Source organism: Mastomys coucha, unplaced genomic scaffold (assembly GCF_008632895.1).
Source record: "Mastomys coucha isolate ucsf_1 unplaced genomic scaffold, UCSF_Mcou_1 pScaffold21, whole genome shotgun sequence".
Classification (NCBI taxonomy): Eukaryota; Metazoa; Chordata; class Mammalia; order Rodentia; family Muridae; genus Mastomys; species Mastomys coucha.
Genome location: NW_022196904.1, coordinates 111,533,299 through 111,546,136, shown reverse-complemented (window position 1 = coordinate 111,546,136; position 12,838 = coordinate 111,533,299). Strand labels below are relative to the sequence as shown.

The 12,838-nt window shown below is 47.2% G+C and overlaps 1 protein-coding gene and 1 pseudogene across 2 annotated transcripts in view; one reads left to right on the top strand and one right to left on the bottom strand.

Annotated features, from left to right (window-relative positions):
* Positions 1-12,838, bottom strand: part of Prkcb (protein kinase C beta) — a 339,260-nt gene that overhangs the window by 142,054 nt on the left and 184,368 nt on the right. The window lies entirely within an intron of this gene.
* On the top strand, positions 3,065-3,384 carry LOC116104099 (annotated as a pseudogene).

Here is a 12,838-nt window from a genome sequence, read left to right as displayed (position 1 = left end):
CTCTCTCTCTCTCTCTCTCTCTCTCTCTCTCTGCCCCCCCAAAGGTTAGGGGAACCACAATACATTGAATCCATTGCACTTGTCCATTTTGCTACATGATCCCCCTCTAGTCTCCCTTTCTCCATCCTTACCCACTTTTCCCCACCTGCCTGCCCAGCTAACCTTGGCCATTTGCCATTTGCCTTCCCCACCTTGCTTTTTGCCCAGAAAACCAAAACCAAGTAGTTTGGAAGGGTCATTGTACAAACCTGGAACCATACGGTCTTGGCTTGCTCTGAAACCACGACCCACCCACCACTCCCTGGCAATTCATCTTGTAGATTTCTCTGTGTTAGTCAGTTGGGAACTGATTCTTTTCTTCACATTTGGCCTTAGTATGCATAGACCACAGCACATGCAGCCATTCATCCCTCTAATAAAAACATTCAAAAACTTATTAGCATTTGCTCACCACAGAATAGCGTCTGCGTGTCCTGGAGTCTTTCCCTGGATTGAGCCCAGACAGTGGGAAATCCCATACCCTAGGCTAAAGTTCTGCAACATTCTATCAGCAACAATGGCATTCCCCCCTGACCTCCATCACCCTTTGCATGGGCATGCCTGCACAGTATTCCAGGTCCTCCTGCAAATGTCATTCTTTCCCCAGTGGAAGAAACTAGAACCAACAGAAATGTAGCAGGAAACAGAACTTGATCCAGATGGTCCAGCTCTTCCTGGGATGCTGAGTTAAAGGCATCAGCAATGGATGAGACTCCAAGCCTTATGGCACTCAGATGACATAAGGTGAACAAGGTAGTTGTACACCTGTAACCCCAGCATTGGCAGACAGAAATGGGCTTTTCCCAAAGCCTGCTGACCAGACAGCCTAGCCAAAAAGGTGCACTTCTGGTTCAGTCAGACATCCCATGCCAAACCACAGAGATAGAGGGAGAGATGATAAAGGAATAGATCCAACATCCTGACCTCCACAAGAACACACTGGCATATGTGTTCTCTCTCTCTCTCCCTCCCTCCCTCCCTTCCTCCCTCCCTCCTTCTCTCCTTCCCTCCCTTCTTCCTTTCCTCTTTCCCCCTCCCTCCCTCCCCACCCCCTCCTCTCTCACTTACACAAACACATACACACACAGTATTTGTGAACCAGAGAACCAAGGTTTAGATCAATATATTTTCTGTTGTTGGTCCAAGGACGCTCATGACCAGAAAGAATCACATGAGCAAGGTAGAGATAGCCTGCTGGCTTGCATAACAGTAATGCTTGTCACCCCAACTTCCACTGAACTATCAGACATGACAGTGGAGACATTCTCCAACCATCCAGCAGGCTAGCTCTTAAGAACCCTCCAGTGACCGACCCACAAAATTGAAGGAAAGGATGTTTGCCATTTTAAGTCGACTTTATTTGGGGTGTTTTGTTATACAGCAAACACTTACTGTTGCAACTAGTAAGAAGTTGTGAAATAAGATTACTCGGGCTCCCCCTGCCTACTTGTGCCCTCCATGTAGTTGAGAACATGACCTGCTAATGAAAGGGGAAGGGTCTTTCTCATTCTATCTAAGCCAGTGATTCTCCACCTGTCAGTCATGGCCCCTGTGGCCATGTACCTTCTCGATAACAGTACCACAGTGGACAAGACATGTTCATTTGTGGATAATGATACCAAAGGGGAACCATGAGGCAATGAGGAGAAGGCCACTTTACTTCCTGTGAAGCCACTTCAGGTGAGCTTTAAAGGTTTTTGGTTTTTGGGTGGGGGGGGGGAGAGAATGAATCTAACTGTTTAGATTGCTTTGTTCCTTCTAGCTTTCTTTTCTCTTTTAACAAATTGCCCTGTGTAGAGACTCCTTTTCTATTTTCCCTCCTGGGAAGTTATTTATTTTTTATGGGCTTCTTTTGGGAAATAAAAATCAATTTTGGAATGCAAGTGATACATTTTACTCTCCCATAATGAAAGCTAGAAAATTAAAGGCCCCAAGGAACAACCTCCCTGTACTGAAATGATGGAGAATGCAGCCCCAATGTTCCTGGGTGAACATTTTATAAATTGTGGCCAGTCTTCACTGATGGAAACCTGGAAATTGCTGGCAAAGGGTGGGGCCATTCCCAATGGTGGCTGCAGGCCAGGTGGGCCTGGGTGGGCTCGGGCAGGCTCTCACACCCATAGAAAGGCATTTTCAGATCATCTGCTCCGTAATTCACAATTCTGGAAAAAAAAATCTACATTCATGGGGCTCTCCTGGGTGCAGTTCTGACACCTGTTCACTTATGTACTAAAGAAATAATTAATGAGCACCTATTATGTGTCTAGACTGACTGATAGAAAACCGACAAGTGGTACCTTCTTAAAGCTCACAGTTTAGGCAAAAGCTGTAAACACCACACAAGACCTCTTAAGCTAAGCTCCATGACAGTATACTCCAGTGGGGTGATTTGTGTGTCTGGAGTACCACCAAGCGCCCTTGAGAACAGCTCTGCGAGGAACAGGGCGAACAGTGAAAGCCAGAGAAATCGAAGTGGGATCAACTGCAATAAGGTCCCACTTGATCTTCAACAGAGGCACACCCCTGGGAAAGCCTTTCTGAGTCTTCTCCCACTGAGAAACCCGAGTCTTCTCCCACTGAGACAGAGAACGGGCTGCTTGGTGCGCCTGGATCCCCCTTGATGAATCATGGTGGGCTTTCCTGGAGAGGCAGCATAACATTCAGACTGAAGCTCCTTCCAGGGTGGGTCCTAGGAGAGGGGAGGCTGTGCCTGAGCAGCAGTTAGCACTCAGCAGTTTGTGCCCTCAGTGGCTCAGCTTTGCAAATGGCATCCATGACACGGGGAGCCCCCGAATTGTGCCAGATGTCTTACAACAGCAAGTTCATATTCCAAGTGCAGCATTTTGCCTTAGGATAAGGATTAGTGTGGTCAATGGGGTTTTTTCTAAATGATGTACATAAAGGTTTGATAAGACATGGCCAACATAAGCTCATATGCTTGCATCGGTGCACACACATTAAATAACTAAATGTAATAAACCTTAAAGTTTTTAAAGATTTATTTTTCAGACACCAGGACTGCAAGATGGCATTGCTCGTGCCACTAAAGGAGAAGAAGCTCACGGAGGTTAAACTTGGAGACCTGTTGAGCTGGATATTGATGCAGGATTTCACCCCCAGCGGCACTGCAGGAGCCTTTCAGAAAGGTTAGGACCAGTATTACAAGTACATCAGTGTTCCAAAAGGCAGCATCTCAGGGTTAATATGGTGCTGGCAGCCTATGTGGTTTTCAGCTACTACATTTCTTACAAGGAACTCAAACACGAGCAAGTTCCACTCAAGAGGGGTTGCTGTGGAGGGCACTTCATGGCTGAGCATAACCATCTGCTCTGCTCCAATCCATGAAGAATTCAACTGCTGCTGAACCTTCACGCCCTGATTGAGAACTAGTGTCCAATAAATGGTGACTGACTGGTTCATGTAAATAAACTTTTTTAAAGAGATTTTGAAGGGATGGATAAACAATTCCACAGTTAAAAGCAAACACTGCTCTTGCAGGCTATCTGAGTTCAATTCCCAGCATCCACATGGTGGCTCACAACCACCTGGAACTCCAGTTTTAAAGACTCAATCTCCCTCTTCTGGTCTCTGGGCTCTTGTGTAAATGTGATGCACATGAACTCATACACACACACACACACACACACACACACACACACACACACATACACACACACACACACCACCACCACCACCACCAACAACAACAACAATAATAAATAAAATATAAAAGGCATTTGGCTAAGAGGTCCCTAACTAAAGCCTTGCTGTGTCCTCGGTGCTGTGTTTATGATCAGCAGATCCCCTCTTCTTCAGCATGCTTCTGTAAGGTATGTGAGGGAACAAGGACCCTGGTGGACTAACTAACCTGCCAAAAGTCCTACAGAATGTGACAGGGCTGGAATTTCAACACCATTCAACCTGACAGCAAAGCGTGTGGTCCCCTCCTTTCTTCCTCACACCTCAAGCCCTTCCACTCTCACGCTAAACCTGCTCGAGCTCCTCCGTGCACAACCTTCTCTGACACTGTCTCCTCTGGCCCCCTTCTTTCATAACCTCAGTTCTGTCCTTCTCTCCTCCATTTTGGACAGTTTTGTAGATGTTTGCCACCCACACAACCATCCATGGGGGAGGTTATATCTACCTATCGCCCTCTGCGATAGGCCCCTTTCATTTTGGAACCCCTCTTTTACGGTTCATCCTCCAGTGGCTACACTATTAAAGAAAACAGCATGTATTCCACAACCAGCAACAGTCAGAGACTCCACAGTGATGCCTCTTTCATCCATGATGGCATGTCAAAGGGCCCAATCTTTGGTCCACAGTTCCCTTCCCACTCCTTGGCTTCCCTGTTGTCTCAAACACCCAGCATCCTAGCCCTTAAAGCTCTCCATCATTGAACCACCACTGTCCAAATCTCTTAAGTTAAATGACCAAGCTGGTGACATCATCTTCATCCATAGCTTACCATTTACTACTTCTGATTGGCATCCTCTAACCTAACAAGACCGCTCTCCTAACTCTAGGCTCTCTATCTCCTGTCTTTTGCAATAGCTTCCTCCTCTTTCTTCCTCCTGTGCTTGTGACTTCTGCACATACCCTCTCAGCTCTCTTTCCACCACAGCATCTTTAGACCCTTAGGTCCCCCCTGCCTCACGTGCATCATCCTGTATGTGACCCCAAACATCTCAGTCTCCATCTGGACAAAAGCAAAAGCCCCATCTTTTCCTTGAGTGAGCTCCTTGGTCTTTTTGTCCTGATTAGGAATCGTGTTCACCACCCGCACATCTCCCTGAGACAGGAATCTCAGGTAATCCTTCACCTCTCTGTCTCTCTCCTGGTCCTATAGATCGATTTATTCTCATCCCTCCATTTCTGTTGTCATTGCCTTAATTCAAGTTTGCTCCATCTCATCCATCCTACTGAGATCAATAGTTCCTTGATGGGTCTCTAAATCTCCCATCTCTTGAACGCCCGATCCTTCTTTTTAATTGTCACCCATGGTATCCAGATCAGGCCATTACCATCTCTGGGAGCTCACCGATGCCTGAACAATGTCTAGAATCCCCACGAAGTCTGAGAAGAGCTGTCTGTGATCTACCATCCGTCAGCTTTCACTGCTACTCTACAGTCCAAACAATACCAGAAACCCAATGCACCTGTGTGCCCCTGGGCTTTCTTCATTCAGCCTGACAACCCACCTGTTCCATCTATTGAATCGTGTATCGAGCAAGCACTTATTGTACAGCTGTACGTATCAGTTATATTTTACACTCGTGTATATGAATGTTTAAAAAAATAGGGAGATTCTTGTCCTCCATCCTGTGGAGAAGAGCAAACAAGAATCACAATAAAAAAAAAACTGATCCATGCAAAGAGGACAGCAGCAGAGATTGATCGGGGAGAGTTTCTCTAGACTGTCCTGGGGTTTCTTTGAGAGGGTAACATTTAGTCTCAACTCATGGACAGCAAATAGTAGATGATGAGGCACTGGGGAGGGGGTGCTGGAGAGATGGCTCAGTGGTTAAAGCTCTTGCTACACCAGCATGAGAACCTGAGTTCAGATGCCTAGAGCAGAGCCCATGTATATCTGCAATCCCCAATGGGAAACAGACAAATCCCCAGAAGCTTGTAGGACAGCTAGCCTGGTACTCCCAGAGGCAAACAAGAGACCCTGTTTCAAATAAGATAGAGGGCAATATCTGATGCCTGAGGCTGTCCTGCAGATGCATACTGTCTCTCTGTCTCTGTCTTTCTCTCTCACACACACACACTCTCTCTCTCTCTCTCACACACACACACAGACACACACACACACAGAGAGAGAGAGAGAGAGAGAGAGAGAGAGAGTCAGAGAGAGAGAAACAGAGACACAGAGAGAGTTCTAAAAAGAGAAGAACCTCAGACACGGAGAATGGGTTTGAGAACTTGAGACTTCAGTTGAAAGACTGAGAAGTCTTGGACTAGGTGAAGCAGGAGAGTATCAATGTAGTCAGATTTACGTTTTAGAACGAGCCCTCCGGCTGGGTAGGAAAAGTGGATTTCAGAAGGCAGAAGCCCATGAAAGTTTCCATTCATCTTTCAAAGTATAAAAGAGACAAAGCAGTTCGTGGCGTCCCAGCAAGAGGCAGGCAGGCTTCCCACCAGTGTAAGTTCCTCCCCATCCACGGTCCAGCAATGCCTTTGACTTTTGGGGCCCTTTCTTGACCCTAAGGTTAGAAGTGGCCTTTCCCATGTTGCTGGCATCCTCACGTCCCTAGTGTGCTCACTGTTCTTGCTCTCTCAGCAGTTCTGTGAACCAGTGTGTTCACATGGAGAGTCGTACCCACCACCATGAACCCTCACGGTGTGGGAGAAGAGGCTCCCTCCCTGGAAGGATCTGAAAAACAACCGCAGGAATAAAGGCAGAAGGGAGATCTGCACTCTCAGGAAAGCTGGACATGATCAACACAGGATAGGAGTTAGTCACACCTCTATTTATCTCAAGCTCCTCTGACCCCAGCGTATGAAGAGTTTGAGTGCATGGATTTACCTCTCTGAGGTTGCATTATTCCTTTTTGTTAAACTGGAAAAGGCCATAGACACGGGATAGGAATTACCTCATAGGTCACCAGGGGATTCTAAAAAACCAAAGAGCTCTAGCATTTCTTCCTACTGCCAAAGTGTGCTGGCTGGAGAAAGGCAAGTTTGGCCCAAGCCAGCACACAGAGCTGGGACTACTGAATAATTATGGATGAGATGCTGCCCCTTTAAAAAGCTTGTTATTATTAATTTGTATATATGAGTGTTTGAATGTATGCATGTGCACCACCTCATGCCTGCTCCCTGTGAAGGCCAGAGGAAGATGACAGATTCCTCAGAGCTGGGGTTAGAGACAGCTGTAAGTGCCACTGGGTGCTGGGAACTGAACCCAGGTCCTCTGCAAGAGCCGTGAATGTTCTTAACTACTGAGCCATAACTCCAGCCCCATTATTGTTCAGCAAGTATTTGTTGAGCACTGACCAGAGACACAAGGCAGACAGCACCTGCATATCTTTACACAATAAACACTCTAGAGACATAATCTGCTGATAGGATTGGGCTAGGGCTGACGCTAGCCAAGGCACCCCATGCCCAAGACTCACCAATGACAAAGCTACAGAAATAAACCTTTGTATTGATTTTCAGGTTCATGCCCCAGGCAGGAGGCCCTCTCTGGAAACCTGCAGAGCAATGCCCTTGTTGAAGAAACCTAGATATAAAAGCACCTTCATCCTAATATTTGCCATCCATCATGTCTAGAAAAACCAGTGTAACATAAAGTCCCCTAACCTGTCTCTTGAGAAGAGATTGTACTAAGCCCAGGTTGGTCTAACATCATGAGTTGAGGAGACCTGGAAAACCATATCAGAGCCAATGAGAACCCCATGAGAAAGCTGGTAGTCCAAGACAGAAGAGAAATGGAAGCTGTGTGTTTGCTGCAAGGCTGGGGGGAAAGCATATCTACCCCACAAGGTGAATTCAGTTCCTACAGCCTCAGTGTAGGCACATGGCTAATGGCATAGGCTTTCAATTCAACAGAGCAGGAATCAGACTCCAGTTAATGCCCATGCACCAAGCCAAATCACCATGGGCAAGTTCATGAGTTGGTTTGAATGAAAATGACTCCCATAGGCTTACAGTTAGTGGCACTATTGGGAGGTGTGGTCTTTTGGGAGTAGCTGTGACCTTGTTTGAGTAGGTATGGTCCTGTTAGAGGAAGTATGTCCCAGGGGATGGGCTTTGAGGTTTCAAACTCTCATGCCTGGCCCAGTATCACCCTCTCTTCCGGCTGCCTGCCAATCCAGATGTAGAAGTCTCAGATCCCTCTCCAGTACCATGTCTATCTGTGTGCCACCATGCTTCCCAACATGATGATGATGGACTGAACCTCTGAACTGTAAGCCAGCCCCAATTAAATATTTTGCTTTGTAAAAGTTGCTGTGGTCACGGTATCTCTTCCCAACAATAAAACCCTAACTAAGACAGTCCTCTGAGTTCAGTTTCCCCATCTATAAACGGAGAGAAAAATGTATCAGTACAGGCAAAGAACTAAGCACTGTGCCTAGGACATACTGTGTTATATATACATGCTAGTCCCCATACAGCTTGAGTCTTGGAGCTCTGACTAGAGACAATGCAGGAACGGAGAAAGGGCCTATGTGTTCTCTCTCTCTCTCTCTCTCTCTCTCTCTCTCTCTCTCTCTCTCTCTCCTCTCTTTCTCACACACACATACACACACACACACACACACACATGCATGTATATATGTATGTACAGGAAAGCTGAGATCGGGTGGGAGTATGCTCTCTGTAAGGCACCTACTACCTCTAACAACCCAGAACCCTGCTGTACTCATTAGGGACAGCACAGGGGTTGGGGTTAGCTAATCTCAGTAATAAGTCTCTGTAAAAAAAAAAAAAGTCTCTAAGTGAGCAGTCTCGGGCTGTAGGTATCAGGGAGGAGGAGGAAGCTACACTTGCTAGTCTTTGCACACACTGACCAATCATCTGTAAACACTCAGACCCCGAGGAGAGCTTTGTCGCCCTTCTTGAGCCTGGTCCATGTAGGTAAATAGCTTTGCCAATTTCCCATGGGTCCAGTGCCTTGGGGTCCTTGACAAGGGCTGCCCATGTCAACAAAACATTCACTTAGGACTTTGTCCGCTCTGAGCTTCCTCTGCTACCCACAGATTGACAGCTGATGCTGTCAAGTAAACTGTCCTGCACCTGCCTTTACAAAACAAAGAAATGAGCTGAGGCTGAGGGTACCTCCAGTGGCAAGGGCTTGCAGGACACACACAAAGCCCTGAGTTCCAGCCTTGGCACCAGGCAGGGAGGAAAAATGAAGAAGAAAGAAAAATTCAAAGAAAGAAGGGAAAAGATGCCACAGGGTGTCCTTGGGGACAGCTGGCTCTTTGTGACTTGTCTTTCTCTACTAACCGCAATTTCCTTCAGACCAGTTCACTTTTCTTGCCCCAATTTGAAAGGCCTCTTAGATTGGGGTTTCTCAAGCTGTAGGCAAAGACAGTGGGCTAGACTGGAAGAAGGAACAAAATCAAAGGCTCATTGATCTTCAACCCAGGGAGCAGGCTCTTAGCTCTCATCCCAAATCCCTGCAGAGACTGATTCTCTGAGCTGAGGCAGGCACCCAGCGAGGGTCAGAGAAGGCAGCTGCATGAGAGCCCAAATCCAACCATCCATGGCTGTCTCACGCAGCTCAGAGTGGGAGGAGAAGGCACAGACAATAGCAGTCAGCTACCCAGCCTTCTCACTGCCTTTCCAGCCCTTCTCAGAGCTCAGCAGGCAGCTGATGATAACTCAGGGCATCTGACAGAGCATCGAAAGCTTGCTGCCTCTCCAGCTTCCAATCACCAGGTGTCTGAAGGGGTTACATGAGCAGGCAGCTTCTGCCCTCATTAGAAGCTCTTAGGTGGCCAGAAAAGATGATTGTAAAAGGGATGTCAGGTTCATGAGCAAGGTGATAGGAAGGGATGGAGAGGCCCCCAGAGTTCAGACCTCCAGACCCATGCTGAGGAAGCGTCTCATTTACAATCCATTTGCATTGCATATTTAACAGGACTCCAGCCTACTCTTGGAGAGATCATTGTCATGCACAGAAGAAATTCTGCCATCCTGTTCGGCTCGCTTGAATGATCCTGCGGGAGGAGAGCCACAGACCAGTTCTGCGCAACAGCATCTGCCCTCCAGGAAAACAAGACCTCAATCAGCCCACAGTGATGCAGACGGCAGCAGACCACACTATTCCGGAGTAGACAACCAACTAAATAAAGCCGTGGTTACATCATGCAAAAGGCCAGACAGAGGGAAAATTCCAAAGGCTTTTCTCTTTTTTTGTTTCCAAAAGACTGTGTGAGAACGATCAGGCTAATTGTATGCAAGTCTTGTACTATGAATGTCAAACTGCAGCCGAATCACATAAATGAGCTGTCAGTGGCTTGGTCAGAACTCTCCGGAAAAAAGGAGCCTTCCTCCCCAGTTCTCAGAGCAGTCCTCATTTCGGCTTGATTGATATGCAAGCACCCTAGCTTGGCAAAGAGTTTTTAATTTTATGGTCCAAAAGCCACAGGGTCTCCACTATCCCTAAAGAATTAAAACACTGTCCAACAGTATAATTAAGTGCTAAGGTCTCTGTATTAAGACAGACAGTAGGTCAAATCCCAGCTAACATGTACTGGCTCTGTAACCTTGACCAAGTCACTTAACCTCCTACACCACACCCGCCCACCCGTGTGCATGTGTGTGTGTGTGTGTGTGTGTGTGTGTGTGTGTGAGAGAGAGAGAGAGAGAGAGAGAGAGAGAGAGAGAGAGAGAGAGAGAGAGTTGAGATATGGTCTCTCACTATGAACTCTCACCTAGAGTTCATCAGTCTGGCTAGACTGGCTGGCCTGGAACCACAGCAATTCTCCCGTCTCTGCCTTTTCAGCAAGGAGACTGCAGGCATGCCGCACCGCTGAGCATCTGAACTCAGTCCTCATACCTACACACCAACATTTTACTAGCTGAGCCTTCTTGCTACCCCTTGCTAAACCCTCTAACTTTCCATCTCCTCCTCTATACAGTGGGGGAGTATATCTGCCTCTTGGAGGTTATACGATATTGCATATGCTCCGCGTCTGCTGCTTCTTCGGAATGGAAAGTCAAGAGATGCTGTCATTGAGGAGAAAAGAAATCGAATGATAATTACACACCTTCAAGGAGTTGTAGGACCTACCAGAGACTCTTATTGTACTCAGAGAAAAGGAGCAATCTTTATAGCAGATGACGAAGCATTCTGCTGGGCTTTGCTCTCTTGGCTGTACCAGTTAATATAATGCAGTGTCCCGCTGTGCCTCAGGCATGCAGAGTCCATGCACCAAGAGCATCCATGCTGTGGGCTTCCTAGGTGCTGTTTCTCCAGGGAGCCACCTGGCTTCCTCTTTCACTTCCTGCAAGTCTTCAATCAAATGTCCCTATCTTGTAGCTCACTCATCATACTTCAGCTAAAACTTCAAGTTCTCCTCACCCTCCTTTCTGGCTTCAGTTTTCTCTGTAGTATTTAACATCTGGGTTTTCTCTCATTATCTGTGATACGTTTGGATTCAGTAGTCTCATAAATACTCAAATCCACGGACACTTAAGTTCTTTATATTAAAAAGCTACAGTGTTTGCATATCATTAATGTATAGTCTCCCAGTTATTATACTCCAGCAAATTTTTTTTTTGTAGATTGAGTCTGTCTGTCCATGTAGTCAAGGGTGCATGCCCCTGCTATTGCTCTCTCTGTCTGTCTCTGTCTGTCTGTCTTTCTGTCTCTCCGTGTCTCTCTGTTTCTCTCGATGTCTCTGTATGTGTCTCTCTGTCTCTCCTTCTGCTCTCCTCTTCATCATCCTCCTCCTCTTCTTCTTCTTTTTCTCCCCATCCCTTCCTCTCTCTTTCCCTCTCTTGATGTCCCCAATTCTCTAAGCCTAGGATGGCTGAGAGCACCCAGGAAGGTGGGCAGGGGAGTGGCTAAAGACCCCAGTCCTGGAGTCATGTCTGACTCCTGGGACTTGTATGCTAGATGGGCCACTTGATAGCTGTGTGACTTTGAAGAAGGAGCTGAACTCTGCACACCACAATCACTCTGCCTGAGGAGTAGGTGTCAATCCTCACAGATGTGAGGTGAGGATTCGGTGAGATGATCTCCTTAAAGCTCCTGATATTTAGTAAGCGCTGGTAAATGTAGGCCGAATGCACCACCAAGTTGGTGTTTTGAAGCAATAGGCTTAGACACTAGGTCCTTTGAATGTCTCTGCTACCTAGATCTCAGCTCTTAGATCAGATAGATAGAGCACTGCAGCCAGGAACAGTCCCCAAGTGTCTCACTTTCTCAAAGATTTGGCTTCAAGGTTGTAAGTTTTCCAACTAGGCCAAAGGAACTGTACAGAAACAAACACGCACTACCACCAGCTCCTTGGGGCATGGCTCTGCCTTGGCCTTTCTCTGCTGGGTCCCCAGGGACCTGAACTTCTGGCTCAGGCAGACTGGAGAGGGAATTAAAAGGTCACTGTACAGAAGATTTGGAAAACAGAAGAGTCAGTCAGGAAGGGCCTAAGGAGGTGGGTCAGTGTGGGAGTGCTTACGATGCAAGCAAGAGGACCTGAGTCCAGATCCCAACACCCATGTGAGACCTGGACCAGCATAACTCTCTAACCAGCTCCTGGGGCATGATGGGTGGGTGAGGCAGATCCAGAGAATGTGCTGGCAAACCAAACTCGATGGAATGTTCCAGGTTCAGCCAAAGAAGGCACCCTCCACCTAACTATTTCTCAGTCCAGGGATTTACCCAGCCTCCTGGCCAGGATTTGACCAATAGAAGCCACCATTTTGTAGAAGGATAGGCTGATGTGAAGATGAGGGACACTTTCCACCTTACAGTCCTGCAAACATTAGCTCTCACTCTCTCAAAGCCACAGGACTGACTTAGGGCAACCACAGGGAAAGGGGAGCCCTGGGAGTGAAAGTCCTGTGGAAAGAAGTGGGTCCTCAGCCCTTGTCTCTACAGTCAGAGAGGGGGAAGAGGAAGCAACAGTGGGAAGTCATTGGGAGAACTAGGTCGGAGAGTGCTAGTCAAGTCCTAAGTATGAGCTGGAATTAGGCAGGGACTAGAAAAGGGAGCTACTGATAACACTATGGACCATCACCACACCCCTCATGCTTAGTGTGCAGATGGTGTTCACGAGCAGTTACCTGGAGCTAAAAAGTACTTAGGTCCAACTCCTAGCACTAGCACCACACA